The sequence below is a fragment of the Notamacropus eugenii genome, chromosome 1 (assembly GCF_028372415.1).
Source record: "Notamacropus eugenii isolate mMacEug1 chromosome 1, mMacEug1.pri_v2, whole genome shotgun sequence".
Classification (NCBI taxonomy): domain Eukaryota; kingdom Metazoa; phylum Chordata; class Mammalia; order Diprotodontia; family Macropodidae; genus Notamacropus; species Notamacropus eugenii.
The window spans coordinates 335,182,032-335,208,995 of NC_092872.1; the positions used below are offsets into that span (position 1 = coordinate 335,182,032).

Below are 26,964 nucleotides of genomic sequence, written 5' to 3' on the forward strand. Positions count from 1 at the left end.
AGAAGTGGCGCACCTGACGAGAGGCGTGGTTGGGGGCCGGTGGGCCCTGCTCTGAGGAGGATACGCAGGCTCGGAGGTGCTCCGGGGTGTTAGCGGAGGGCTGGGGAGTGCTATAGGGCCCCCCTCCCCACTTCCCCTGGGCTGGGGTGGTGCTCACAGTTGCGGGAACATAACAAAGGCCACGAGTCTGCCCGCGACGGGACCCGGCGCCCCACGCCGAAGCAAGGGTGGCATCTGCGTGCCCCTCCCCCGCCCGAAACTTTCCCCGGCGCTCGAGGTGAGGGGAGTTGAAGAAGGCGTTCGAGGGGAGGGGGGAGTTGGAGAGCCAGGGGAGGGGCGGGGTGATGGGGGGGATGCCTGGGGGCGGGGGCGGTTGCCCTCACTTAGCTCCCTCCCCTCACTTGGGCCGCTCTTTCTGGGAGGAGCGGATGCGGAGAAGACTCCGCCCTCGGGGAAAATCCCTTCGCAGGGGCTCCCCCTCGGTCCTCCTGGTGCCACTGCGGGGTTTCTAAGGCTGAGGTTGCCTCTCAAGCCAACTAGGAATTGCTTGTTGATCATGCAGAGGTCGGTCCTGGAGGTGTTTACCACTTCACTCAAGCCAAACCTCCACTCCCAGAGATGTGGTCTTTACAGGGGTCTTCTCAGATTGTCTTAGGAGGATGACCGCTTTACCCCTGCTCCTCTGAGGCAATGTTTTTCTGGAAGAAATTTGCAGAGCTGAAAGTTTTCTGACCTACTCTGCCATCTTCCCAGAATCCTCTCCATCTAAGGATCATTTTAAACAAAACTTTAGGCTGTAGATCATTACATTTAATTCAACTTCTTACCTTATTCATGTCTTTGCTATCCTGCTGCCCACCCCTTTATCACAAATTTTCCCTCCATTTTTCCCTCATTCTCTCATTTCTTCCTTCCCTTCTTTCTTTCTTCTGTTGAGGTTTGGGGTGCTGTCTGAACTCCATCATTTCCAATTCCTCTTCATAATTCCCCTTCCAAACTCAGAAGTTTTTGTTGCTTATTATTTTCCCTCCTTCCTATTTATCCGTCTCCATCTAAATTTGTTTGTGTACCAAATTCTACCTCCTTGGATGAGTTCTTTTGAAAGTGAAGTCCGAATGAGCCCGCTTTCTCCGTGCCTTCAATCCTTCCACAATCCTTCTATGTTTGGTCAGGACTTTTTACCACTACAAAAAGAACTGCCAGAGATATTTTAGTATATGTAAGCCCTTTTCCTCTTTATTTGGTCTCTTTAAGATATTGAAGAAGTAATGATATCACTGGGTCAAAGTAATTTTTGAGGTATAACTGCATTGAATTCCTTTCTGGAATGCACTGTATCAGTGTGCTTGTTTTCCCCCAGTTCCAACATTTGTCATTTTCTTTTTTTGTCACCTTTGTCATTCTGTTGGATGTGAAGTTGAACCTCAGAGTTGCTTTAATTTGCATTCCCTATCCATATATTTCAAAGATTATTTCTTCATTATCCCTCTGATTTGTTTATAATGTTACCCTTTATATATGTCTGGTATCCATTTAGAGTATATAGTATGAGATGTTCGTCTAAACTTAATTTCTACCAGACTGCTGCTCTCCAGTTTTCCTATAAGTTTTTGTGAGAAAGTGTTTTTTTCATTTTCCTTGAGATTTTTGATCATTTGCTCCTCGAGAAGAATTTTTTTCTTTCAATATTTTTTTGTTGTCTCATGGAGTCATTAGTTGCTGTTTGGGCCATTCTAGTTTTCTAGGAGTCCATTCTTTGGATAAGATTTTGCACTTCTTGTGCTAAGATGTTAATTTTCTTTCCAAGTCTCTCTTTCTTAGCTCCCTTTTTTTCCTAATTATTTCCTCAGTAGCTCTTCTTTCATTTATGATAAAATTCAGTACTTTTTCAAAAACTTGTGCATTCTTTCTTATGGAATTCTAATTGATCTTATAGCCAAGGTGTGGTTTTCTTTAACACTTGGCTTGTAGGTGTTTTAGAGTTATTCTTTTCTGGGCTTATGTTTTGGGTATCTCTGGCATAATAATAGCTTTTTTAAAATTTACTCATTCTTGGGGGAATCAGAGTGATCACACTAGGACAACTGCTCCTATTCTGGGGGTTGAATCCCAGTCCCTTCCTCCTGGAGAGCAGGATTGTTGAGAGGTGCTGCTTCCTGCCCATGGATCCAGTACTTGATCTTTTCTCCTTCCGAAATTGAGTGAAGCCTAGAAAGCAGTTAATATGAAAAAAGACCAGAGGTTTTAAGGAACTACAAGTTGCATATGACTCCAGAGCCAAAATATGGCAGCTCCAAAAAAACTAATGGAAGCTTAAGCAAAAAAGTTCTACTTTTTTTTGTAAATTTTTTATTCATTTTAAACTTAAATATAAAACAGGAAAAGAAAAAATTTCCAAATACATATAAGAACATAAAAGATTTAATATAAGACAATAAATTTCCATTTCAAGAAAATGTATAATAAACTACCACTTGAGGGATGGAGCCAAAATGGTGGAGTAGAAGGAGAGACCTGTAAAAGCTTTCCCCCATAGCCCATAAAATACGTGTAAAAAATGACTGTAAACAAATTCTAGAGCAGCAGAAGCCACAAAATGACAGAGTGAAAGATTTCCAACCCAAGACAGTCTGGAAGGCCGAAAAGAAAAGTCTATCACAGCAGGCGAAGAGTACTGCGCAGCACAGCAAGGACAGGACTGGATCAGGCCTCAGTGCACACGGAATCCCTGGCAGCAGCTGCGGTTCCCAAATTGCTTAACCCACAGGCACCAAAGATAGCTTTAAAAGTCAGTGAGAAAGCGCTTTCACCTGGGTGAGAAGGGAAACGCAGTCCAGCCTGAGCAGCAGCAGCCATTTTTGGAGCCCTCTGCCTAAAGACCCTAGGGGAATTGAGCTGCTAATCTGAATATCAGCCCTGAGTGGAGGTCCTGGGTTGAGGAAGAGTGCTGATATGGTGCAGCTGGTGGAGACTCTGCACAGGGAATTCTACTTACAGATCATGGGCAGAAAAGCTTGCAGTAGCTCCCAGACCAGAGCACAGACCAGGAGAGGAGTAAACTCTCCCTTGATTGTGCCACCATGGAGGAACTGAGAACTTAGAGGTCCCTAGAGTATACCTGCCTCTTGACAAAGAACTCAGAAGTCAAGTCCTTCTGGGCTGGGAAAATGCCCTAAAAGGGAAAAAAATAAGACTATAGAAGGTTACTTTCTTGGTGAACAGGTATTTTCTTCTATCCTTTTGGATGAGGAAGAACAATGCATACTATTAGAGGAAGACCTAAAAGTCAAGGCTTCTGCATCCAAATCGTCCAAAATAAATATGCAATGGTCTCAGGCCATGGAAGTGCTCAAAAAGGATTTTGAAAATCAAGTAAGAGAGGTGGAGGAAAAATTGGGAAGAGAAATGAGAGCAATGCAAGAAAATCATAAAAAGCAAAAATCATGAAAATGCTAAAGGAGACCCCAAAAAATGTTGAAGAAAATAACACCCTTAAAAATAGACTAACTCGGGGGACGGAGCCAAGATGGCGGAGTAGAAAGACGCACATACACATAGCTCCAAACCCACAACCCATAGAACATCTGTAAATAGCAACTCACTGCGAATTCTGCAGGACAAGAGGCCACAGAACATTGGAGCAAAGGAGATTTCTGTTCCAGAGGGACCTGCAAACCTCTCACAAAAGGTCCTTTGCGCCGCGGACTGGGAGCCAAGTACAGCCCTGCTGCGGCCGTGGCACTGAGATGAGCAGATTCGAGCGGGCTTCAGGGACAGGATCTCCAGCGGCCGCGCGGGTCCCTCCACCCACAGGTGACGGGGTCGGTGAGAGGGTCTCTTTGGCGGGTCGAGAGGGGAGTGGGGTGCCCCCATAACTCAGGCCCCCTCAGGAGGCAGAAGCGGAGGTGGGAGCAGACAGGGGCTCCCCAAGCAGGCAGGAGCCTGGATCCATTGTTGAAGGTTTCTGCATAAACCCCCGGAGGGAACTGAGCCCGTGAGGCGGCCCTGCCCCCACCTGAGCACCTGAACTTAATCTCACACTGAATAGCAGCCCTGCCCCTGCCAAAAGCCCTGAGGCTGGCAAGCAGCATTTGAATCTCAGACCCCAAGCTCTGGCTGGGAGGATCCGGAGGCGAAGTGGGTGTGAAGAGAATATTCAGAAGTCAAGTCACTGGCTGGGAAAATGCCCAGAAAAGGGAAAAGAAATAAGACTATAGAAGGTTACTTTCTTGGTGAACAGGCATTTCCTCCCTTCCTTTCTGATGAGGAAGAACAATGCTTACCATCAGGCAAAGACACAGAAGCCAAGGCTTCTCTATCCCAGCCCACTCAGTGGGCTCAGCCCATGGAAGAGCTCAAAAAAGGATTTTGAAAATCAAGTTAGAGAGGTGGAGGAAAAGCTGAGAAGAGAAATGAGAGACATGCAGTCAAAGCATGAACAGCAGGTCAGCACCCTGCTAAAGGAGACCCAAAAAAATGCTGAAGAAAATAACACCTTGAAAAATAGGCTAACTCAATTGGCAAAAGAGGTTCAAGAAGCCAATGAGGAGAAGAATGCTTTCAAAAGCAGAAATAGCCAAATGGAAAAGGAGATTCAAAAGCTCACTGAAGAAAATAGTTCTTTCAAAATTAGAATGGAACAGATGGAGGCTAATGACTTTAGGAGAAACCAAGAAATCACAAAACAAAACCAAAAGAATGAAAAAATGGAAGATAATGTGAAATATCTCATTGGAAAAACAACTGACCTGGAGAATAGATCCAGGAGAGACAATTTAAAAATTATGGGCCTACCTGAAAGCCATGATCAAAAAAAGAGCCTAGACATCATCTTTCATGAAATTATCAAGGAAAACTGCCCTGAGATTCTAGAACCAGAGGGCAAAATAAATATTCAAGGAATTCACAGAACACCACCTGAAAGAGATCCAAAAAGAGAAACTCCTAGGAACATTGTGGCCAAATTCCAGAGTTCCCAGGTCAAGGAGAAAATATTGCAAGCAGCTAGAAAGAAACAATTCAAGTATTGTGGAAATACAATCAGGATAACACAAGATCTAGCAGCTTCTCCATTAAGGGATTGAAGGGCATGGAATAGGATATTCCAGAAGTCAAAGGAACTAGGACTAAAACCAAGAATCACCTACCCAGCAAAACTGAGTATAATACTTCAGGGGAAAAATTGGTCTTTCAATGAAATAGAGGACTTTCAAGCATTCTTGATGAAAAGACCAGAGCTGAAAAGAAAATTTGACTTTCAAACACAAGAATGAAGAGAAGCATGAAAAGGTGAACAGCAAAGAGAAGTCATAAGGGACTTACTAAAGTTGAACTGTTTACATTCCTACATGGAAAGACAATATTTCTAACTCTTGAAACATTTCAGTATCTGGGTACTGGGTGGGATTACACACACACACATGCACACACGCACACACACATAGAGACAGAGTGCACAGAGTGAATTGAAGAGGATGGGCTCATCTTAAAAAAATGAAATCAAGTAGTGAGAGAGAAATATATTGGGAGGAGAAAGGGAGAAATGGAATGGGGCAAATTATCACTCATAAGAGAGACAAGCAAAAGACTTATTAGTGGAGGGATAAAGAGAGGAGGTGAGAGAAAAACATAAAGCTTACTCTCATCACATTCCACTAAAGGAAGGAATAAAATGCATACTCATTTTGGTATGAAAACCTATCTTACAATACAGGAAAGTGGGGGATAAGGGGATAAGCAGGGTGAGGGGGATGATGGAAGGGAGGGCACGGGAGGAGGGAGCAATTTGAGGTCGACACTCATGGGGAGGGACAGGATCAAAAGAGAATAGAAGTAATGGGGGACAGGATAGGATGGAGGGAAATATAGTTAGTCTTATACAACACAACTATTATGGAAGTCATTTGCAAAACTACACAGATTTGGCCTATGTTGAATTGCTTGCCTTCCAAAGGGAAGGGGTGGGGAGGGAGGGAGGTAAAGAAGTTGTAACTCAAAGTGTTAGGAACAACTGTCAAGTAATGTTCTTGCCACTAGGAAATAAGAAATACAGGTAAAGGGGTATAGAAAGTTATCTGGCCCTACAGGAGAAAAGAGAAGATGGAGACAAGGGCAGAGAGGGATGATAGAAGAGAGAACAGATTGGTCATAGGGGCAATTAGAATGCTTGGTGTTTGGCGGGGGACGGGACAAAAGGGGAGAAAATTTGGAACCCAAAATTTTGTTAAAATGAATGATAAATGTTAAACAAATTAATTAATTTAAAAAAAATTATAAAAAAAAAAATAGACTAACTTAAATGGCAAAAGAGGTCCAAAAAGCCAATGAGGAGAATGCTTTAAAAAGCAGAATAAGCCAAATGGAAAAGGAGGTTCAAAGGCTCACTGAAGAAAATAGTTCTTTCAAAATTAGAATGGAACAGATAGAAGCTAATGACTTTATGCGAAACCAAGAAATTACAAAACAAAGCCAAAAGAATGAAAAAATAGAAGACAATGTGAAATATCTCATTGGAAAAAACAACTGACCTGGAAAATAGATCCAGGAGAGACAATTTAAAAATTATGGGACTACCTCAAAGCTATGATTAAAAAAAAGAGCCTAGACATTATCTTTCATGAAATTATCAAGGAAAATTGCCCTGATATTCTAGAACCAGAGGGTAAAGTAAATATTGAAAGAGTCCACGGATCACTTCCTGAAAAACATCCAAAAAGAAAAACTAGAAATATTGTACCCAAATTTCCAGAGTTCCCAGGTCAAGGAGAAAATATTACTAGCAGCCAGAAAGAAAAAATTGGAGTATTTTGGAAATATAGTCAGGATAACACAAGATCTAGCAGCTTCTACATTAAGGGATTGAAGGACTTGGAATATGATATTCCAGCAGTCAAAGGAATTAGGATCAAAACTAGGAATCACAGGAAAACTGAGTATAATACTTCAGGGGAAAAAATGGACATTCAATGAAATAGAGGACTTTCAAGCATTCCTGATGGAAAGACTAGAGCTGAATAGAAAATTTGACTTTCAAACATAGGAGTCAAGAAAAGGTAAATAGGAAAGAGAAATCCTAAGGGACTTACTAAAGTTGAACTGTTTACATTCCTACTTGGAAAGATCATATTTGTAACTCTTGAAACTTTTCTCAGTATTTGAGTAATTGGAGGGATTACACACACACACACACACACACACACACACACACACACATATACAGAGGGCACAGGGTGAGTTGAATAGAAAGGAATGATATCTACAAAAATAAAATTAAGGGGTGAGAGAGGAATAATTTGGGAGGAGAAAGGGAGAAATGGAATGGGGCAAACTATCTCTCATAAAAGAGGCAAGAAAAAGCTTTTTCAATGGGGGCAAAAAGAGGGGGGAAGTGAGAGGGAAAAAGTGAAGCTTATTCTCATCACATTTGGCTTAAGGAGGGAATAACATGCACACTCAGGTTGGTATGAAAATTTGTCTTACACTATAAGAAGATAGTGTAACGGGAGAACGGGACAAGTGAGGTGGAGAGGATGATAGAAGGGAGGGCAAATGGGAGGAGGGAGTAATTAGAAGTTAAACACTTTTGGGAGGGACATGGCCATAGAGAGAATGGAATTAATGGGGGGCATGATAGGATGTAGGGAAATATAGTCTTTCACAACATGGCTATTACGGAAGTATTTTGCAAAGCTACACATATATAACCTATATTGAATTGCTTGCCTTCTCAGTGGGAATGGGTGGGGAAGGAGGAAGGGAGAAAAATTGGAACTCAGTTTTAGGAACGAATGTTGAGAATTGTTCTTGCATACAATTGGGAAATAAGAAATACAGGTAATGGGGTATAGAAATCTATCTTGCCCTACAAGAAAGAGAGAAGATGAGGATAAGGGAAGGGAAGGGTGTGACAGAAGAGAGGGCAGATTAGGGGAAGGAGTACTCAGAATGCATGGTGTTTGGGGGTGGGGGAGGGGAGAGATGGGGAGAAAATTTGGAACTCAGAATTTTGTGGAAATTAATGTTGAAAACTAAAAATAAATAAATAAACATTAAAAAAGAAAATCTGTAAAATAAATAGTACACATTGTTTTCAAAGCTACCTAGCTTTTCTTTTCTTCTTTGTAGGTTTTCTTTTGTTCTCTGCTGTGCACTATTTTATCTTCCCTGCCCCCCCCACTGAAGGCTGTTGTTATACTCAGTAAAAATACAAATGATGTGGGTACCCTAGGGGTTAAAAAGAATATTAAAGGTTGCTTTTCCAGTACTTTCTGAGGCCCCTCCTGGGGTAGGGAGGCTCATTCTGTAGCTCATCCTGTAATTTGAGATCATCCTAAAGACCTTTTCCCTTTTTCTTGAAATAGCAAAGCTTCTTCTTAACTTGTATCAAAAGAATTGCTTTTGTCTCCCTTATCCTGTGTCCGCCCCATCTTCCTTATCCTGTCCTTAATCTTTAACCACCATAAAAACCTAAAAACCTTATCCTGGACCATTAAGAGTTCCTTTTGTCTCCCTCATCCTATGTCATAAAATTCTTTCTTATCCTGTCCTTATCTATAACCACCATAAAACTTGAACATCTATAGATTGTATAGCTCCCTGTCAGGATCTTGCTATATATGCCTAGTTCCCCAAATATCGGACCTTAATTAGCTTTTTGCTAAAGTTCCATGTGCTTTTCACATTAATAAAGGTCCTGATGGTTAAAGAGAATGTCTGAGTAAATTCTTTCACACCTGAACCCTGCTCTCTCAAATCTGACCTCAACTTAAATGGTGGCAAAACCTGGGATCCAAGTAACAATTGGGTCCTATTGACCTTCTCCTCGCCACCAGATTAAGAGGTAAGTGCAATTTTATTTGTTCTCTTCCTCAGACTTTTCCACACTTACTGTATCCCTGGATACAAAACCCCCAGACTGCCCAGACATTCCTGGCATCATCTGAGTCTCTGCTCACTTCTTGGCAGTCAGTAGGTCTGTTGACGCTTGTATAAGGGGACAACTTTTCAGTTTTCTTTCTCTCATCTGTCTCAGGATGCTGAGATGAGTGGCAAGAGTCTGGTAGGATGGGGCAGAACCAGTCAATACCCCGTGATTCCCACTGGGATGCCTAGTATGGCATTGGAAGAAATTCAGGGGAGGAGATCTTAAGAAAAAGCACAGTGTTCTATTGTAACACAACCTGGCCGTGGTTATCAGTTGGAAGATTAGGGGACCCTTAACTATAATATTATTCTCTGCTTGTATCTATTTTGTAGGAGGGAAGGGAGTGGACAGACATGCCCTATGTCCAAAGTTTTACAGGTCTGTCTCAGGACCTTAATCTTTTTTTCTCCCAAATTTATTAATTTATTTGTTTTCAGTTTTCAACTATCACTTCCATACATTCCAAATTTCCTCCCCCTCCTTCCCCAAGATGGCGTGCAAATCTTATATGGCTTCTGCACTTACATTCTTATTAAACACATTTTCACATTAGTCATGTTGCATAGGAGAATTAAAACAAATGGGAGAAACCATGAAAAAAATTAAATATACCAAAGGAGAAAATAGACTACTTCATTCTGCATTCTGTCTCCATAGTTCTTTTTCTGGATAAGTATGGCATTTTGCATCATGAGTTCAGACCTTGACCTTAAGAGAAAAATGTAAAATGTTCTTAGCCAGACTGTTCTTCAGATGTGGCTGTAAAACTCGGAAGAAAACTCCTAAATCTCTCAAAACTCCTAAATTTTTGATTCCCTGGACATACTTGAAGACTTTGCCATGAGTACTTGACTAGTGGCTTTACCACCTTCCCCTTCTCCAAACTCCCCTTCTCCTGCAGACTTCATTACCGTTCCCCTCTTTCCCTGCTTCTCTTTCTACATCCAATCTTTACCCTCAATTCCCACTCCCTTACTCAGTCCCTCCTCCACGCAATCCTCTACTCTGTAGTTCTTCTAATATCCATCAGGGAACTCGCTTCCTTACTCCTGCTCCTGGGAAGCCCTCCTCTACTTCCAACCATCCCATCCTTACAAACCCAGAGCCCATTCTGCTTCAAGAGGTTCCTGATGTCCAGGGTAGGAACACTAGAGTCCATGTCTCCTTTTCTATGTCAAACCTGGCCCAAATTAAAGAGAAGTTGGAATACTGTTCAGAAGACCCTACTAAATTTTCGGATGGCTTCCAACTGATGTCTCTCCAATTTAACCCTATGGGGGGGAAACATCAGTCTAATCCACAGTGAAGGAAAAAAGGGTGATTTTGGATTATGCCCAGAGGTATGGGGATGATGTGGCACAAAATTCTAATGACCCCCCGCTGTCCTCCAGGGAGCCACCGTGGTCTCAAACTCTGATCCCTCATGGAACTATGAGAATGATAGGAATAGCAGAGATCATATGATTAACTGTCTATTAGAAGGGATGAAGGCATGACTGAAAAAGCACGTCTAGTATGACCATTTGAGAGACATCGCCAAGAGACTGACTGAGAACCCCTCCCTTTCTAGGGACAGACTAGGTGAAACTGAGGAAATGCACTGATCTCGACCCTGATTCCCCTGTGGAATGACTGTCCTGAATATGCATTTTATTTCCCAGTCATATGCTACAAACTGCAAAAATTAGAACAGGGCTCTCAAATCCCATTTAAGAAAATAAAGCAAATTTTCTTTAACAATAAGGATAAGGCAGAAGCTAAGAAGAAGAACCACAGGGCCCAAGATAAGGTGAATCTCTTGGCTGCTGCCATCTCAGGAAACCCAGGTCCTGGTGGACAGAGTAGTGGCAACTGTTTTTGGTGTAAAAAGCCTAGCCATTGGTCCAAACACTGTCACCAGAAGGGGTCAGACAATCCACCTCTCTGCCTCCAGGAATGCACCTGTCTATGAGGAAGTCCAGCTGCGCTTGGCATTCTGGGCCCCTTCAGATTCAGAATGACAGGTTCCTGAGGTTAGCCTGGCTCCTTCCTTTGACATCACTATGATTGACCCCAGGGTAAAAATTGACGTGGAGGGTAAGTCAATTTTCTCATTGCTACCAGAGCCATTCTCTCCTCATGCACTTATCCCTCCACCTTTCCCTTAATGGGGATTGACAGCAAACCCAGGAGAAGTAGGCAAACGGGACCCCTTTCTTGTTTCTATAAGGACCAGGCTTTCATGCATATTTTATTGTCCCATACTGGGCTGAGATCTCATGTTAAAACTGGGATCCCACTTTTCCCTGATCCGGAACGCCCTAACCCTATTAGTCACAACAGATAGACTCCTCCCCCCCATTCCTCACGAGGTCTAGACCAGGCTTACTCCAGCAGCCTGGGACAACGAAGTCCCTGGAAGGGCTGTATATGCCACCCTTGTTCAGATTCGTCTGAGGGACCCAACCTCGTATCCACACCAGCAACAATATTCTCTATTAGATGTGAAACCTCTTTGGGGTTGCAGCCTCTTATTGCTAACTTTTTACAATATGACTTACTGGTTCCCTGTCAGTCACCCTGTAACACCCCAGTACTCCCTGTACTTAAGCCAAATGAGGAGTTTCACATGGTTCAGGATCTGTGCCCTGTGAACGAAGCTGTTATTCCCATTCATCCTATTGTTATTCCCATTCATCCTGTTGTCCCAAACTCTTATACTGTTTTAGCTCAGGTCCCCAGAGACACCCTCTGATCTACTACTTTAGATCTTAACATGCCTTCTTTTGTATAAAAAAAAAAAAATTGGGAGTCACAGAGATTTCCAGTGTATCTTTGCTTTCCAGTGGGCAGAGCCTGGAGAACAAAACCCCCAGCAGCTCACCTGGGCAATCTTCCCACAGGGTTTCTGAACTGGGGTATAGAGATCACAAAGCCCCAACCCTTGAAGGAGAAGTGGAAGGGGCTATATAAAGTCATCCTATGCACTCCTACCACTGTTAAGCTTGAAGGCCTCCCTTGTAGGACCCATGTTTCTCAAATTAAACCTACTCCACCTCCCACCACAGATTATTCTGAACATCAGCCGGCATACTCGAATATGAAATTCCTTTTCAGGAAACAACACAGGATGTAAAGTGAAAGTGGGGGAACAGCTCCTCTGCAACGTCCTGCCTTTCCAGCTTGCCCTTGCTTTATCTTACTTTCTCTAGCTGTGCTATGTTCAAAGGCCCTACCTTGAACCACTTTTCCAGTTCCTAGCCCACCTATTCCTTCTCATCTGATGCCTGGGGCTAAGCCTGCTTCCCTGGGACTGGAAGTCTGATGCCTTAATTCAAATAGGGAACTGTGGGGCCAGGGTACATGATTGCTGAGTGTGCCATTGTCATCCCCAGGATAGGGCTTATTCCCATAACTCTCCCCTTACCTCTTGAAAACCCTGCATGGAATTTATCCTTTGAGCATTCTCTAAATGCCTCCTGCCACAGTAATTGCTTGCCTATTTTCAAACCTGACTGCTAAAGACCTGTGCTTCTGGGCCAGGAATAATCTTTTGCGAGAGGTTTGCAGGTCCCTCTGGAACAGAAATCTTATCCGCTCTGCTGTTATGTGGCTTCTCCTGCTCCCGAATTTATTGGCAGCTCTTTACTACAGATATTTCATGGGCTGTGGGTTCGGAGCTAGCGTATTTGTGTGTTTCTACTCCGCCATCTTGGCTCTGCCCCCTGGGCCAGGAATAATCAAGAGACCATTATTACTGGCATTTCGACAAGTATAGGCAGCAGGGGCCCAGGCATCACAAACCCTTGCTTCCTTCTCTTCCAGGACACTCTCAAATACCTTTCACTGGTCAGAGATACCTTATATCCTTATAATATTACCTGGCACTGGCCCAGGTATCTCCCTGGTTCCTTCAACACATCACTTATTCAGGCAGTAAGATTGCAATCTAGCTTAAATAAAACCATAGGCTCCCTTTGTGCTGCTCCAGGAACAGTCTTCCTTTGTGGACTAGCCACCCCTAATGTTTCTCAAGCCCTTGATGTTGTCCTGACCTCCCGCTGTGTTTCCTCTTACCAACTATTTGGACAGTGCACACTCTGCCAGGCAGTTCCCTGATCCAAATCTACAATCATACTCCTGTATCCACTGAGTTAAACAGAATTTCTGGGAAAACACCCTCTGATTGGTACCTATTTAAGGGAACTGAATACTTACCTTGATGTGGTCACTGAAAACAGGAGGCAATTCTTTCTAACCAGTAGCCAGTCTCACTTCTCACAAATGACTTATCTGAACTTCAAGAGTTACTTGACTCCTTAGCCAATATGGTTCTAGACAATTATAATGTTCTTAACTAAATTCTTGCCTCCTCAGGAGGTGTTTGTGCTTTGGCCAACACCTCTTGTACATGCGTTAATAATTCCCATAAGGTGGAACTCACTCAAAGGATATTCTAAGGCAGCCTCTTGGATGCAAGATATCCACTCCAGTTTGGTATCTCCCCCTACCTCCTCCTGGAGTTCATGATTCCTCTCCCTTCTTTCCCTCATTCTTACCCTGTTAACCATTTTACTTACTCTTATATTTGGCCCATGCTTATCCAACCTCCTGGTTCACCTTGTCTTCTCTCCTGCTGAACTTCCACCTTCCACTCTTAGAATACCAACCCCTGCCTTTGGAATCCCCTAGTGGTTTGTTTCTATCCACCGCCGACTCCACATTCCACCTTCCCTCTGACCACCCTTCCTCAACCTATTCCCGGCCCTTGAAATGGATTCTGTGTCCCCCTTCAGCAGGAAGTAGCTGACAACGATCTTCACTCATTTTCCTGAAAGATTTCTCTGGCCTAGTGATTGAATGAGGAAATAACATGGATACAGCAAACGGTAACTTAGGGGTTAAAAAGAATATTAAGGGTTGCTTTTCCAGTACTTTCTGAGGCCCCTCCTGAGGGGAAGCTCATTCTGTAGCTCATCCTGTAACTTGAGAGCATCCTAAAGTCCTTTCCCCTTATCTTAAAATACCATAAAATTTCTCCTTAACTTGTATCAAAAGAATTGTTTTTGTCTCTCTTATCCTATGTCCCCCCATCTTTCTTACTCTGTCCTTAATCTTTAAACACCATAAAACCCCAAAAACCTTATCCTGGACCATAAAGAATTCCTTTTGTCTCCTTCATCCTGTGTTATAAAGTTTTTCTTATCTTATCCTTATCTATAACCACCATAAAACTTGAACATCTATAGGCTATATAGCTCCCTGTCAGAATTTTGCTATATAAGACTGATTCCTTCAAATATCAGTCTCAATTAGCTTTTTGCTAAAGGTCCATGTGCTTTTCATTTTAATAAAGCTCCTGATGGCAAAAGAGAATGTCTGAGTGAATTCTTTGACACCTGAACCCTGCTTTCTTGAATCTGACCTCAACACATATATACCTATAAACATACACATATGTATAGTATGGGTTTTTTTCACTTGTCATCTCTTTCTCTGGATGTGAACAGAATCTTCCTTCATAGGTTCAAGTCTTTTCAGGTTTTTACTAATCAACCAGTTCATCATTTCCTATACTACCTTAGTATTCCAGCACAATCACATCTTATTTGATAGATTGTCTATGAAAGTTTTCCCTTAATTTTCTACACTCTTTCTGTTATTGATCATATTAGTTTTATTTATACAAGAAGATTTTAATTTAAAATAATCAAAACTATCCATTTTATACTTCAATAATGCTCTTATCTTATAATATAGTTTAAGGTCTAATCCTACTGAATCTCTTTCCTTTACATCTTTTTATCCTGGTTTCTTTGAAATTCCTGACCTTTTGTCCTTCCAAATGAACTTTGTTATTATTTTTTCTAACTCAGTAAGACAACTTTTTGTTAATTTAATTGGGACGCGTTGAATATATAGATTAGTTAGGTAAAGTTATCATTTTTTATTATGTTGGCTTTATCTACACAAAAATGCATACTGCTCCAGGTATTTAAATCTGACTTTATTTATATAAAAAGTGTTTTATGTTTATGTTCTTTCCTATGTCTGTTTTGGTAGGAATGCTCTCATGTATTTTGTACTGTCTAGTGATTTTAAATTGTCTAAAATAATATTGAATACTGTTAGTGACACATAGTGTAGTCTCCTTATTTTTCTCTTTTAATTAAGTTAACTTTGTCTAAGAGCATAATTAATACCGTTGCTTTTTTTTTACATAACAATTTAAGAGTTCTAGTTGTTAAGCAATAGAATTCTAATGTCCAAAATGAGGGAGGTGATACTTTCATTCTCCTTTTCCCTGATCAGTCCATATATAGAATAATGTACTCAGTTTTGGGCTCCATATTTTAGAAGGGAAATTTATCTATCCCTTTATTTAGAAGGGAATGTATCCAGGAGAAGGTACTCAAGATAGTGAAAGGACTGGAAACCTTTGAAGGAAATGGTGTTTTACCCTGGAGAAGTGTTGGGAAGTGATAGATGTGTTGAAGTATTTAGAAGGATTCTGGCAGGGGGGAACCTGCTACTTGAAGGCCACATGTGTCCCTATAGGTCCTCAAGTATGGCCCTTTGAGTGAATCCAAATTTCATATCCCCTTAATAAAAGAATTTGTTCTGTAAAACTTGTACTCAGACAAAAGGCTGCACCCAAGGACCTAGAAGGCCAGTTTCCTCATTTCTGGATTAGACTTCTTGATCTTAGAGTAGATAACTAGGAGTAGATGGATATTATAAGTAAGCAAATGTTGATTTCATATTTTTTAAAAAGCCAAAAAACATTTTTTAGCAATTAGAGCTGTCCTAAACTAGAAAATCTTTGTAGAAGTTGAGTTCCATATCATCCATGCTTCATCCAGGCATAGAATGTAGAGTTGTAAGAGACCTGAAAGATGAATCTAAATTTCCTCATGAGTGACAACATGAGACGCTGAGATCAAAATGTGTTTGCCAAGGTCACACGGTAATTAGCTATCAGGATCTTACTCCAGTGTTTTTTTTTTTTAACTACATGGAATGTATACTGTGGGTAGAGGTTATATGAAATGGCCTATGAGCTCCTTTTCAAAATCATATTCTCTATTTCTACTTGCTTTTTGAACCCAGTGCCAAACAATGTTTGAACTCAACTGCTTTTGTGTGTGTGTGTGTGTGTGTGTGTGTGTGTGTGTGTGTGCATGCTGCTAAAAGGAACATTTAGAATAGTAGTTCTCAGAATATTTTTCTGAGATATAATAACCAAAGTGTCCAATGCAATGCAGCAAGAGCCACAAATCTTAACTTTTGTTTTAGTTAACATCTTTTTTCTTTTTCTTTTCTCCTTCTGGACAAGACAACATCTGAATTGAAGAGAATTCTAGAGCCTGTCTACTTAAATCTTTACCTAAATGAATTCTTTCTACATTGTACTCAGCAAAGAGTCAACTGGCCTTTGTTGAAAGGCCACACGGAAGTTAGAGACCTCTAAAAGCAGCCCATCCCACTTTTGAATAGTTTTCATCAGTTTTCCCTCACCTCAAGCCTAAACTTGCCTCTTTACAATTCGCATAAAATTTTCCTACTTCTGTTCTCTAAGGCAAAGCAGGACAAGTCTAATGCCCTTTCCTCATGACAGCCTTTCCGATATTGGGAGATAGTACCCATGTCTCCACTAAGGCTCTTTTCCAGGTTAAATATTCCTTGTTGCTTCAACCTTTGTATGGCATGTACTGGAGGTCCTTTACCATCCTCATCACCATTCTCTGGTTGGTCTCTAGCTTATCAGTGTTCTTCTTAAAGTATGGCTTCCATAATTGAACATGATACCCCAGGAATGAGCAGAGGCAAAGTACAGTGCAAGAGAAATGACACATATCACTAGTCCTTTCACACCTACATTAGCTTTTGGCAACAGTCACACTGTTGACTCATAATGAGCTTTTATTTTGTTTGTTCACACCTTTAAATCTTTTTTAGATAAACTGCTATGTAGTCATAGCTTTACCATTTTATATCCTTGATATTGATTTTATAAAGCTTAAGGATAAGATTAAGTTTATGGCAACAAGATACTGGTATCTTTACTCTTTTTTGAGTCTCGCACTATGTTTGGTGCAGAGTTGTGTCTGAGTGGGCATAGATGACAGAAGCATTTCTGTTTGTCTATCTGTCTAATGTTGAATTTTTATATAGTAGTTAGTTATAGGCCACTGCTAACATATCAGCCCTTTTGACATTTCATCGTTAACATGGAGTTAAACTCTTCCTATCATTTTGCCATCGTAATACCTGCTTGGACCCTGCAGTAAATAGCAGATACAATGTCTGATACTTTAAGGAATCATGGTTTGTCATTGAGATTATTCCCTTCCCAAATACAGGTTTCAAAATCTCTGCAATTTGATAAACATTCTGGGAGTTGCTGTGATAAATTCATCACTCTATAGTTAGCTTGATAAACTCAGAATATTTTCAGGCTGGTTTTCAGTCAACAGAAATGTACTCTGTCTCTAGGTTCTCACGAAGTTAGAGATTAGGAAAGTGTATTGGGAAAAATAATTGAGGTGTAAGAAATGAAAGAGGTTAAAGGATTTTATCTTTGGAGCTGGAGGGGACCTTAAAGATTATCTGTCGAACACTTCTCATTTTACAGATGGACAGACTGAAGCTCAAAGAACTCAAGTGACTTAATCCCAGATAACATCTAGCAGGTCTTGGATTTGAACCCAGCCATATGCTTGGGTTCTTTGCACTGTACAAGGCTTGTGGTCTGAGAAACTTCAACCCTATACATCAAGAATACATCTCAGTAATATCGCAGGATCATAGGTCTAGAGGAGACCTAAAAAGGTCATTTATAATTCCCACAGTCAGAAGTAGTGCCCCAGAGATGGCTACCATTACACACACACACACATTTGTGTCTAATGGTAGGCATCTCTAGGTTGGGGGAGCAAGGAAGAAAAAAAGGGAAAAGAAATTTACATGATAACTTTGTTTTAAATTTTATTTTTTTCTTTTTAAAAATTAATTTATTTGTTTTCAGTTTTCAACAATCACTTCCATAAGTCTTGAATTTTCTTTCTCTCTCCCTCTCCAAGACAACATGCAATCTTATATGGGTTCTACACGTACATTCTTATTAAACACATTTTCACATTAGTCATGTTGCATAGAAGAATTAAAATGAATGGGAGAAACCATGAGAAAAATCAAAACAAAACATAACACAAAAGAAAATAATCTGCTTCATTCTGTGTTCCATTTCCACAGTTCTTTCTCTGGATGTGGATGGCATTTTACCTCAAGAGTTCTTTGGGAATGTTTTAGGTCTTTGCATTGCTGTGAAGTACTAAGTCTATCAGAAACAGTCCTTAATGTTCTCCTGGTTCTGCTCATTTCACTCAGTATTGGTACATACAAGTCCTTCCAGGCCTCTCTGAAGTCCTCCTATTCATCATATAGCACAATAGCATTCCATTACATTCATATACCACAACTTGTTCGGCCATTCCCCAATTGATGGGTTTATTATAAATTTTTTAAAAATAACAGGTGGTACATAATAGAGTTTACAGTTTCATGTGCAATCATTGTTTTTTAGTTATACTATGTTAATGGAAATCCTTGTTTTATCCTGTAAATTAAAAATGAAATAAATAAAATAATTTTTAAAGTTGATTATAATAGTGTTGTCACTGTATAAATTGTTCTCTTGGTTCTGTTCACCTCACGTTGTATCAGTTCATACGGGTCTTCCCAGGTTTTTCTGAAACCATTCCCTTCATAATTTTTTATAGCACGATAGCATATACTGCAATTTGTTCAGTCATTCTCCAATTGATAGGCATTCCTTCAGTTCCCTGCTCTTTGCCATCACAAAAAGAACTACTATGAGAATATTTGTACATATAGATCCTTTTCTTATTTCTTTGATCTCTTTGGGGTATAAACTAGTATAAACTGTGTCAAAGGATATAGTATAAACTGTGTCAAAGGATATAAACTAGTATAAACTTTGTCAAAGGATATATATATATATACACATACATATATATGGGAATATATATATACATACATATGTATGGGAATGTGTGTGTGTATACATATATATATATATATATATATATATATATATGTATACACACACACATACTTTAATTAACTTTAAGGGGCATAGATCCAAACTGCTCTCCAGAATGGTTGAACTAAGTTCACAATTCTTTCCCACATCCCCTCCAGCATTTGTCATCTTTTTTTTTGTCATCTTAGCTAATCTGATGGCTGTGAGGTGGGACCTCAAAACTGTTTTATTTTGCATTTCTCTAACCATTAGAGATTTAGAATGGTGAAATAGAAAAGGGGGTCACTAAACTGTCCTTAAGAATCTTGTGGGTGCATAGTGACTTAGAAATCACACATTAACATTATCTGTTATTTTTATTGCATCCTTTTAGATTGTTAAATATTTCTCAATCTGGTTCAGGCCAAACTTGGGCATGTTTCAAGCCATGTGTTTGACACCTTTGATTTAGAGCATTTTCTTCAGATGGCTATTGAGTACTTTGATTTCTTCCCGCCTATTCCTTTTCTTTATTTATCAAGTTGAAGAATGTTTCTTATTCTAATAAATCTCACTTTGCTTCTGATGTATTTTAGAAGTGAGACAATTATCAGAGAAACTTGTTGCAAAGATTTTGTTTCCTATTTTTTTCTAATTTTAGCTGCATTAGTTTTGTTTGTGAAAAAAAATCTTTTTAATTTTATATTATCAAAATTATCTATTTTATTTCCTCTGAACCTCTCTATCTTCTTTGGCCATGAGCCTTTCCCTATTTCCCTAATGAGTAAGATTAATTTCTGTATACAACTGTGTACATGTATATATTATTTCTTCCTTAAATCAGTTCAAATAAACCTCCCCTCCACTATCCCTTTCATTATATAAACTCTTCCTTACATGCCCCTTTTATGTGAGATAATATTCCACATTCTTTCTCTCCCTTCAACTCTCTTCTAGTACATTCCTCTTCCTCATGCTTCCGTTTCTCTTTTGAGATCATCAGACTAAGGCTTTTCCTCTGTCTAATTAGACTCCCTCTAAGATGTCTGATGATGATAAAGTTCTCAGGGATTACATGTGTCATCTCCCTATATAAGAATGTATATAGTTATTCTTCTCTTGAGTCCTGCATTAGAATGTCAAGTTTTCTATTCAGTTCTATCAGATCTTTTTATTGACTGCTTGAAGATCTCCTATTTTATTAAATGTTCATTAACCCCCCTTGGGATTATACAGTTTTACTAGGTTTAGTATTCTTGGTTATAACCCTAGATCCTTTGCCTTCTGGAATACACCAATACAATATCTCTCTATTCCTTTATAGTTGTGAATGCTAAATCTTGGTCAGTACTCATAATGACTCATTGGTTGCTTATTCTCATTATCCTCAGATTCCATATTTGTGAATTTGTCTGCTCACTAAAACTTATTTGTATCCCCAAAATCATGGGCAACAGATGCCTCTGGGCTCTAGATGGTACCTGTTCCTGCCTCTGCCATTAACTCAGGTATCCTTCTTTCTACCCCAGTATTCACTGCCCTTATGCTCTGTTTCTGTAATGTGGGGATTATAATTGCCCAGTCTTCAAGAAAAACCACTGAGGCAGAGCTTTGAGCCAGTGATACTTTACTAAAGCATCTATGGGCACCTTTAATGAATTAGACCCCAGACCTTCCTCACAGTCTGAGATGCTGATGGTCTCCAGAACCTTGTTTTTTGGGGGTTTGATACCCAGATATGCAAGAAGAGGCATGGTAAAATACAGTATCTCATTGGTTGACAGATTTTGCCCTTGGGAGCCAAAAATGATGGGATCATGGGTTGGATGAAGCATAGGGCATCTCCATTGATCATAAGATGATCACCTGCTCATTTTGGGCAAGAGAGAGTGATCCAGAGGTACAAAAATAAGTTGGAGGACTTTCCAAAGAATCACGGCATTCCATATATGTTGGGTTTGGACATGGAATTTGAACAAAACAGGATGGAAATATCTTTGTCAACATTCTTGTGGTTACACAGGTGAGCCTCATACATTGGTAAACAAGTAGTTGAACATTACATTAAAGTTTGAGGCCTACTATAAGAACCTAATTATCCCTATATGATTTATGTAAAACATCAAACTGATTAATATAAATTGGAATAGAGTAGGAGTCCAAATGATTCATTTCTTACAACATCCTTTCTCTGCCTGGGTACCACGTTGTTCCCTGCCATCATGCCCTCTTGGCCAGTCCCTGCCCCAGTATCAACAGACCTGTGACTGAGCTACTCTGCAAAGGACAGTTGGCTCACTGTGACTTTTTCTTGGTTTTTCTAATCAGAATTCAGTCTGATGTGTTTTCTAGATTGTGAAGGCGTGATGGATAAGTTAGGCAAAGATACTTTCTCTCACTCTGCTGTCTTGACTCTGCCCCCCTCATTCAACCTTTTAAGGAAAATGTTTTGAATCCTACACATTAGCACAGCCTACATGTTAGGCAACTTTAGCAGATATTCCTCCTACCATTAAGAGGGCTTTCTACCACTAAAATGACTTTAGGGCTATTATTGGATAAACCCTAATCTTGAGATTGTCGGAAGCCTGGTACTGTCAATACCAAAAGAAAAGAAAAACCAGAAATATAGTAAAAGCAAAAAGTAATATGATAGCCCTCCCTGAAGGAGTGACTGAATATGGGAGAATAAAAATGAGAAATCCCAGCTATCTCAACCCTCCTTTAAAACTATCACTTCTTAAATATAAAGAATATGGTCTGTGTGGTGGATTGTGGCAGATTATCACAGTTCAGTGAGTTTCCTAATATTAAGGGGTGGTAATGAGAGAAGAGATGCCCAAGAACATCAGGTCTTCAGCAAATTGGCACATTTCCTGAATAATTACCTATCTTCATTACAGGTCCCAGTCAAATACTGTTAAAAGGTAATTACTGTCTTACATGCAGACTGTTCTAATTCTAGACTGATACTGAGAATCCCTTCTATTACCATCCACTCACCTTGGGAGTTTGGTAAACAGGTTCCCCTTTTCATATCAGCAAATGCAAGCTGCCTCCCAAACATGACATCCCTTGGTGTCCTACAGGCCCTCTCTGAGGAACTGTCTTATAAGCAGCAATATGGAGGGACTCCATCAGTTCTAGATTACATTAATCAAAGAGTTAAGCTGGGCTTGCCATAGCCATAGTCCATGACACTCCACTGTAAATTGCCCACTCCATTGTTGCTAGAGCTAAGCTGTTAGAGTTTAATGTTGCAACTGCCTTTCTGTGCTCAGGGCATGGGGTAGAAGAGCTTCCATGGGCACTGCCACTGCTGTGGTCCAGCACTGTCCCCACCATGGAAACTGCTACTGTTCTGTTGTGTTTGTTGGGCCCTACAATTTCTAGGGCCTAATAGTTCCCCATGTGCTAAGGCTAAGCAATATGCCCCTGTAGACATTGCTTCCCTTTCTTTAGGCCACCCTACCTGCTGTCAGTACCACAGTCCAGAACCCCGCTGCCCCTGCTGGTTTACCACATTGATGAGGTCAGGAATGGTCATATAAGAGGGTTCAGACAATACCACAGAGTTCTGACCAGCCAAGCCAGACCTTGGGTTTCTCATGTCAGTATTCCTCCTTTCCATTTCAAGAAACCTTCCTTCCATCATTCATCTCTGTCTGAGGGACCCAGGACTTTTCTAATTTAAAAGGCTGTTATCACGGAGCCAGTTAACTTCAGTGCAGTTTCAGGAACTCCTAAGAAAAAGAACTCACCTAACCTCTGGTCACAGATTCTACCCTGGTAGATTCTTTCTACCACACTCCTCCACCTTCAAGTCTTTTCCAAGGTAAACCATTACAGTTTCTTCAGCAAGCTCTTAACTGACTTGAATTCTTTACCATCATGATTGTCCTATAGGTACTGTCCAGCTCAGCAGTGTACTTCAAAATAAAAATCACAGTGTGGTCTGGCCATGGCAGAATGTAGGACCTCCCTAGTCTGGCGTGTTTCTCTTAATTCAGTATTAACTCATGTTAGCTGTTGTGGCTGTTGTTGACTCCTAATGAGGGAATCCAAGATCTTCTTTGGACAAACTGTTATCTAGCAATACATTCCCTATCTTGTGCTTTGTGAAGTTGTATTTTTAACACAAATGTAAGATTATAAACATTTATTCCTGTTTAATTTTACTAGATTTGGCCTAGTGTTCTACCCTGCCGTCATAATTTTTTTTATTTTTTAATTCTGATTCTTTCTCTCAGTCTGTTGGCCATAACACCCAGCTTTGTGTCTTCAGAAGATTTGATAAGCTGTCATTATAAAATGTAAAAGAGCCTAAAGAAAAGCCTCAAGAATGTTTGGTGGATTCTCTGTAGAGGAGAAATCACACATGACGCGAATGCATGGATGGGTTATGATGTGCTAGATGAGACCTCTGGTCCACTGGAGTAAATGTAACTGTTGATTCATATTCTCTCTCTTTTTGTCTCTTTGTCTTTGTCTCTTTCTATCCTCCTCCTCCTCCAACATATACATACAAGCAAACATAGAGCAGCTAAGTCATGCTAGTGGAAAGAGAGCTGAGCCTAGAATCAAAGAAGACCTGTGTTCAAATATAGCCTCATACACTTCACTGCCTATGCAACCCTGGGCAGGTCATTTAACCTCTGTTTGCCTCATTTTCCTACCTCCCAGGGTTATTGAGAGAATCTAGTGAGAAAATTATTGTAAAGTGATTAACCCAGGGGGACTGGCCAAGAACTGAAGTTCTAGCCTCTCAACTCCTCCTTCCTAATGCAGGGCAGGACCTTCATCTCCACCAATGAGGAGAAAGACCTCTACCAATGGGCTTTGGTACAATCCCTGGAAAAGATCAGTTGGGCAGGTCCAAAATCTGTAAGTATACAATATAAATGCAAACATTAGCACTTTAAAACAACAAACATGATTTTCCTGGTATCCCAGGCAACCAATCTGTGGTACCGTTGGAATGGAAATAAAACCAATGCACATTAACAGTACACGCAGTAGACATGACACTATACAGAGTATACCTTGAGAAGATATATATGCCTAACTACACACAGGACATAACATGCATATATTGGAAGTACATGCATATCTAGAGTACACAGCAGTCAATCAAAAGCACTAAGCATGGCTAACTAGCAAAGTAGAGCTAATTGGCTACAACAGTAACACTAGATCTATAAGCAAACCACCACTTAACAATAAGAAGCATCTATGCAAAACAATCAACAACAGACATTGCTATAACATGAACATAACAGCAAACAATCTCAGACATGTACATCAGAAAACATACAATTACATGCGAAGGCATTTTTCACATTGGCAGTCTCTGACTTGTTGCCTAGAGATGTGCAATTCTATCTTCAGGTTTACCTGTAACATCATAACTTAGCCAAGTAACTGATAAAAGAGGCCTAGTTCTCTTGTCACAGACTGATCTTTCAACTTCTATAGGTATATTCAAATCCAGCCTCATATACTCACTAACTGTGTGACCCTAGGCAAGTCATTTAACCCTGTTTGCCTCAGTTTCCTCATCTGTGAAATGACTTAGAGAAGGAAAAGGCAAACCATTAACATTTCTATGCCAAGAAAACCCCAAATGGGCATACGTAGAGTCAGAGAACAAGAACATTAGAGATAGTCGTTGGTAAGGGATGACCATCAGAATCATGATTGATTTGGACATTTACACCTGGGCCATTCCAGGTTGGCTATCAGTATTTTTGAACTCTGTGGGTTGAATCTTTACCCAATGAATCTTCATAGCACTTATGAAAGGAGCTGCCTCTGGGTTCAGTTCTCCTGCAAAAATGAGCAAACAAAAATTATATTCCTATGAACTGACCTGTTGTTCATTCTTCATTTTTCAAGAAGACCAATGATATCACAATATGAGTGATGTCTTGACTTGCACATAGATTGAATTTAAGTGAGGCAGAGTCCTCAATCTCACTCTCTTTTCCAGAGTCATGAAAGTCCAGTGACAAGACAAAAATCAAGACAACTGACATGACCCAGGCTGCAGTGAAAGACCTTGGTGTCTGATGTCTGACTAAGCTCTAAGCTCCTCACAGCGCCTACTTCAGCTACCTTCATGGCCATTGGAACAAATTGTTTTTATCCACTCATCCCACCAGGGAAAGTCTGCACATACTTGGGTATAGCAGCAAGTACCTTGGCATACATAGGATGACCTGCTGCACAGGTTCTTAGGCCTGCTTTCCTAAAAGGAAAGTGACTTTTGAGGGGTCAACAATCTACTTTAATTTCATTCACCAACAGAGAAAACACAAGCAGAGAAATAAAAACCAACAGAGAGGGCTTTTAACTGTCTGACTATGAGCAATACAGACATCACAGATCAATAGGCAGATCCAACTGTCTGACCATTACATACATACATAGCTACCAGAGAGAGAAGCACCAACCTCTCTGTTTTCAAAGGGTGGGAGACATGGCTACCCAGAGTTTCACCTGGCACAAGAACTTTCTTCCAAGCTCCCAAAGCAAAACCTCGCCTCAGAGGATATTTACATTTTTCAGAGCTGGAGGGTATGCCCCTCCTAATCCAGTGACTCATTAGCAATTAACAAAAGGTGTGGGCCTTACTGCAAAACAAGCCTCCCCTAATTTGAGGCCAATTAATGGATGAGGAAGATTTTTCATTAACATAAATCTCATTAACATTACATTGGGATAGCCATACCCCTAAATCATTGATGGGTTTGAATCCTGTCTCTTACCCTGAACCTGGTATGCTAGGTTCTTGGAGCTCAAGTGGACATGAAAAACTGATGAGCAGCCCTGAAAAGGTCTCAGCAAACCCTCACACCAGAGGTGCTAGTCCTCCCTGACCCTCCCCATATATCCTGGACTGACCTGGAGCATGATTCACATAGTGGATGAGAGTGGGCCCCACAGGTGTAGTGAGGCACCACATGTTGAGGAAGGGTCAGTCAAGATGTGGCTGGAAGGGAGGCAATATAGCCTTTCTGAGAGGAGGGGCAGCAAGTTAGGACTGTAGGCTACCACTGCTATCTATAGAGGTAGTACCCTAGTAGAAGTGCATCTACCTACCCCCTTAAATATTGTTCAGTTAGGGGATATGATCAACTCCAGCTAACTTCTGATTATTTTGTCATGGAGGGGAGGGGTGGGAATTCTCAGGCTCCTATATCCATAGTTAGACCCCTTTCTACCAAATACAAATCTCAAAATGAACACACATAGCAAATATCAAGGAAACCCACTTATCCAAATCATAGCAAAACAGGAATTAGAGAATATATATACCAGATGACACTGAGTGACAGAACCATTCCATTGGAAGTGAGGTAATTTAGCACAACAAAGAGCAGGTTATCAGCCAAGGGGAAACTCCCAAAGTCTCTGAAGTAGCAGGCTGGAGATAGGGATATGAGTGAGATTGCCAGTTCCTCTGTAAAGAAAACACCTCATCATTTATTGATATTGTTTTGAATGTAACTTTATGTGGCTAGAAATTGTCTCTATAAAATGTCACTTCTATCATATGACTTCTACTGGGGAGAGATTAATAGGAATGTTATGAAAGGCAAAGAGATTGAGAGCATCTACCTCTAGGAAAGAGGAAGAAAGACTATTGCTAGAGACCATAGGGATGTAGGGGTCTTTACATTTTCATTGACCTGGCTTCTATTACTCTGGCTTCTGATATATTGAGTTGGAAGCTGTATCCCACAATATCTGACCTTAGGTTTCTAGCCTGATCCTAGAGAGCATGATTGCTTTTCTCTACTATATTATTTGGCTTGATTCTCTTTATTACCTTTTTGTGGGAGCAGTTGTACTGAAAAAAATCTCTCTCTCTCTCTCTCTGCAGGGCAGCCAAGTATTTTTTTTTAAATCAGGTCATCAAAAGATTCAAGTGTTACAGTCCTTCTGGTATAGCATTTTGTTGAACATATATGCTGTTAATGACAACAAAGTAATAAAATTTTTTAAAATGTAAAAA

General features: G+C 40.5%; 1 long non-coding RNA gene across 1 annotated transcript; it reads left to right on the forward strand.

Moving 5' to 3' along the window:
- Nucleotides 1–26,964, forward strand: LOC140518079 (uncharacterized). Its single transcript, XR_011971828.1, has 3 exons — nt 1–277; nt 23,736–23,831; nt 26,833–26,964. It is a non-coding gene; the product is annotated as an uncharacterized lncRNA (long non-coding RNA).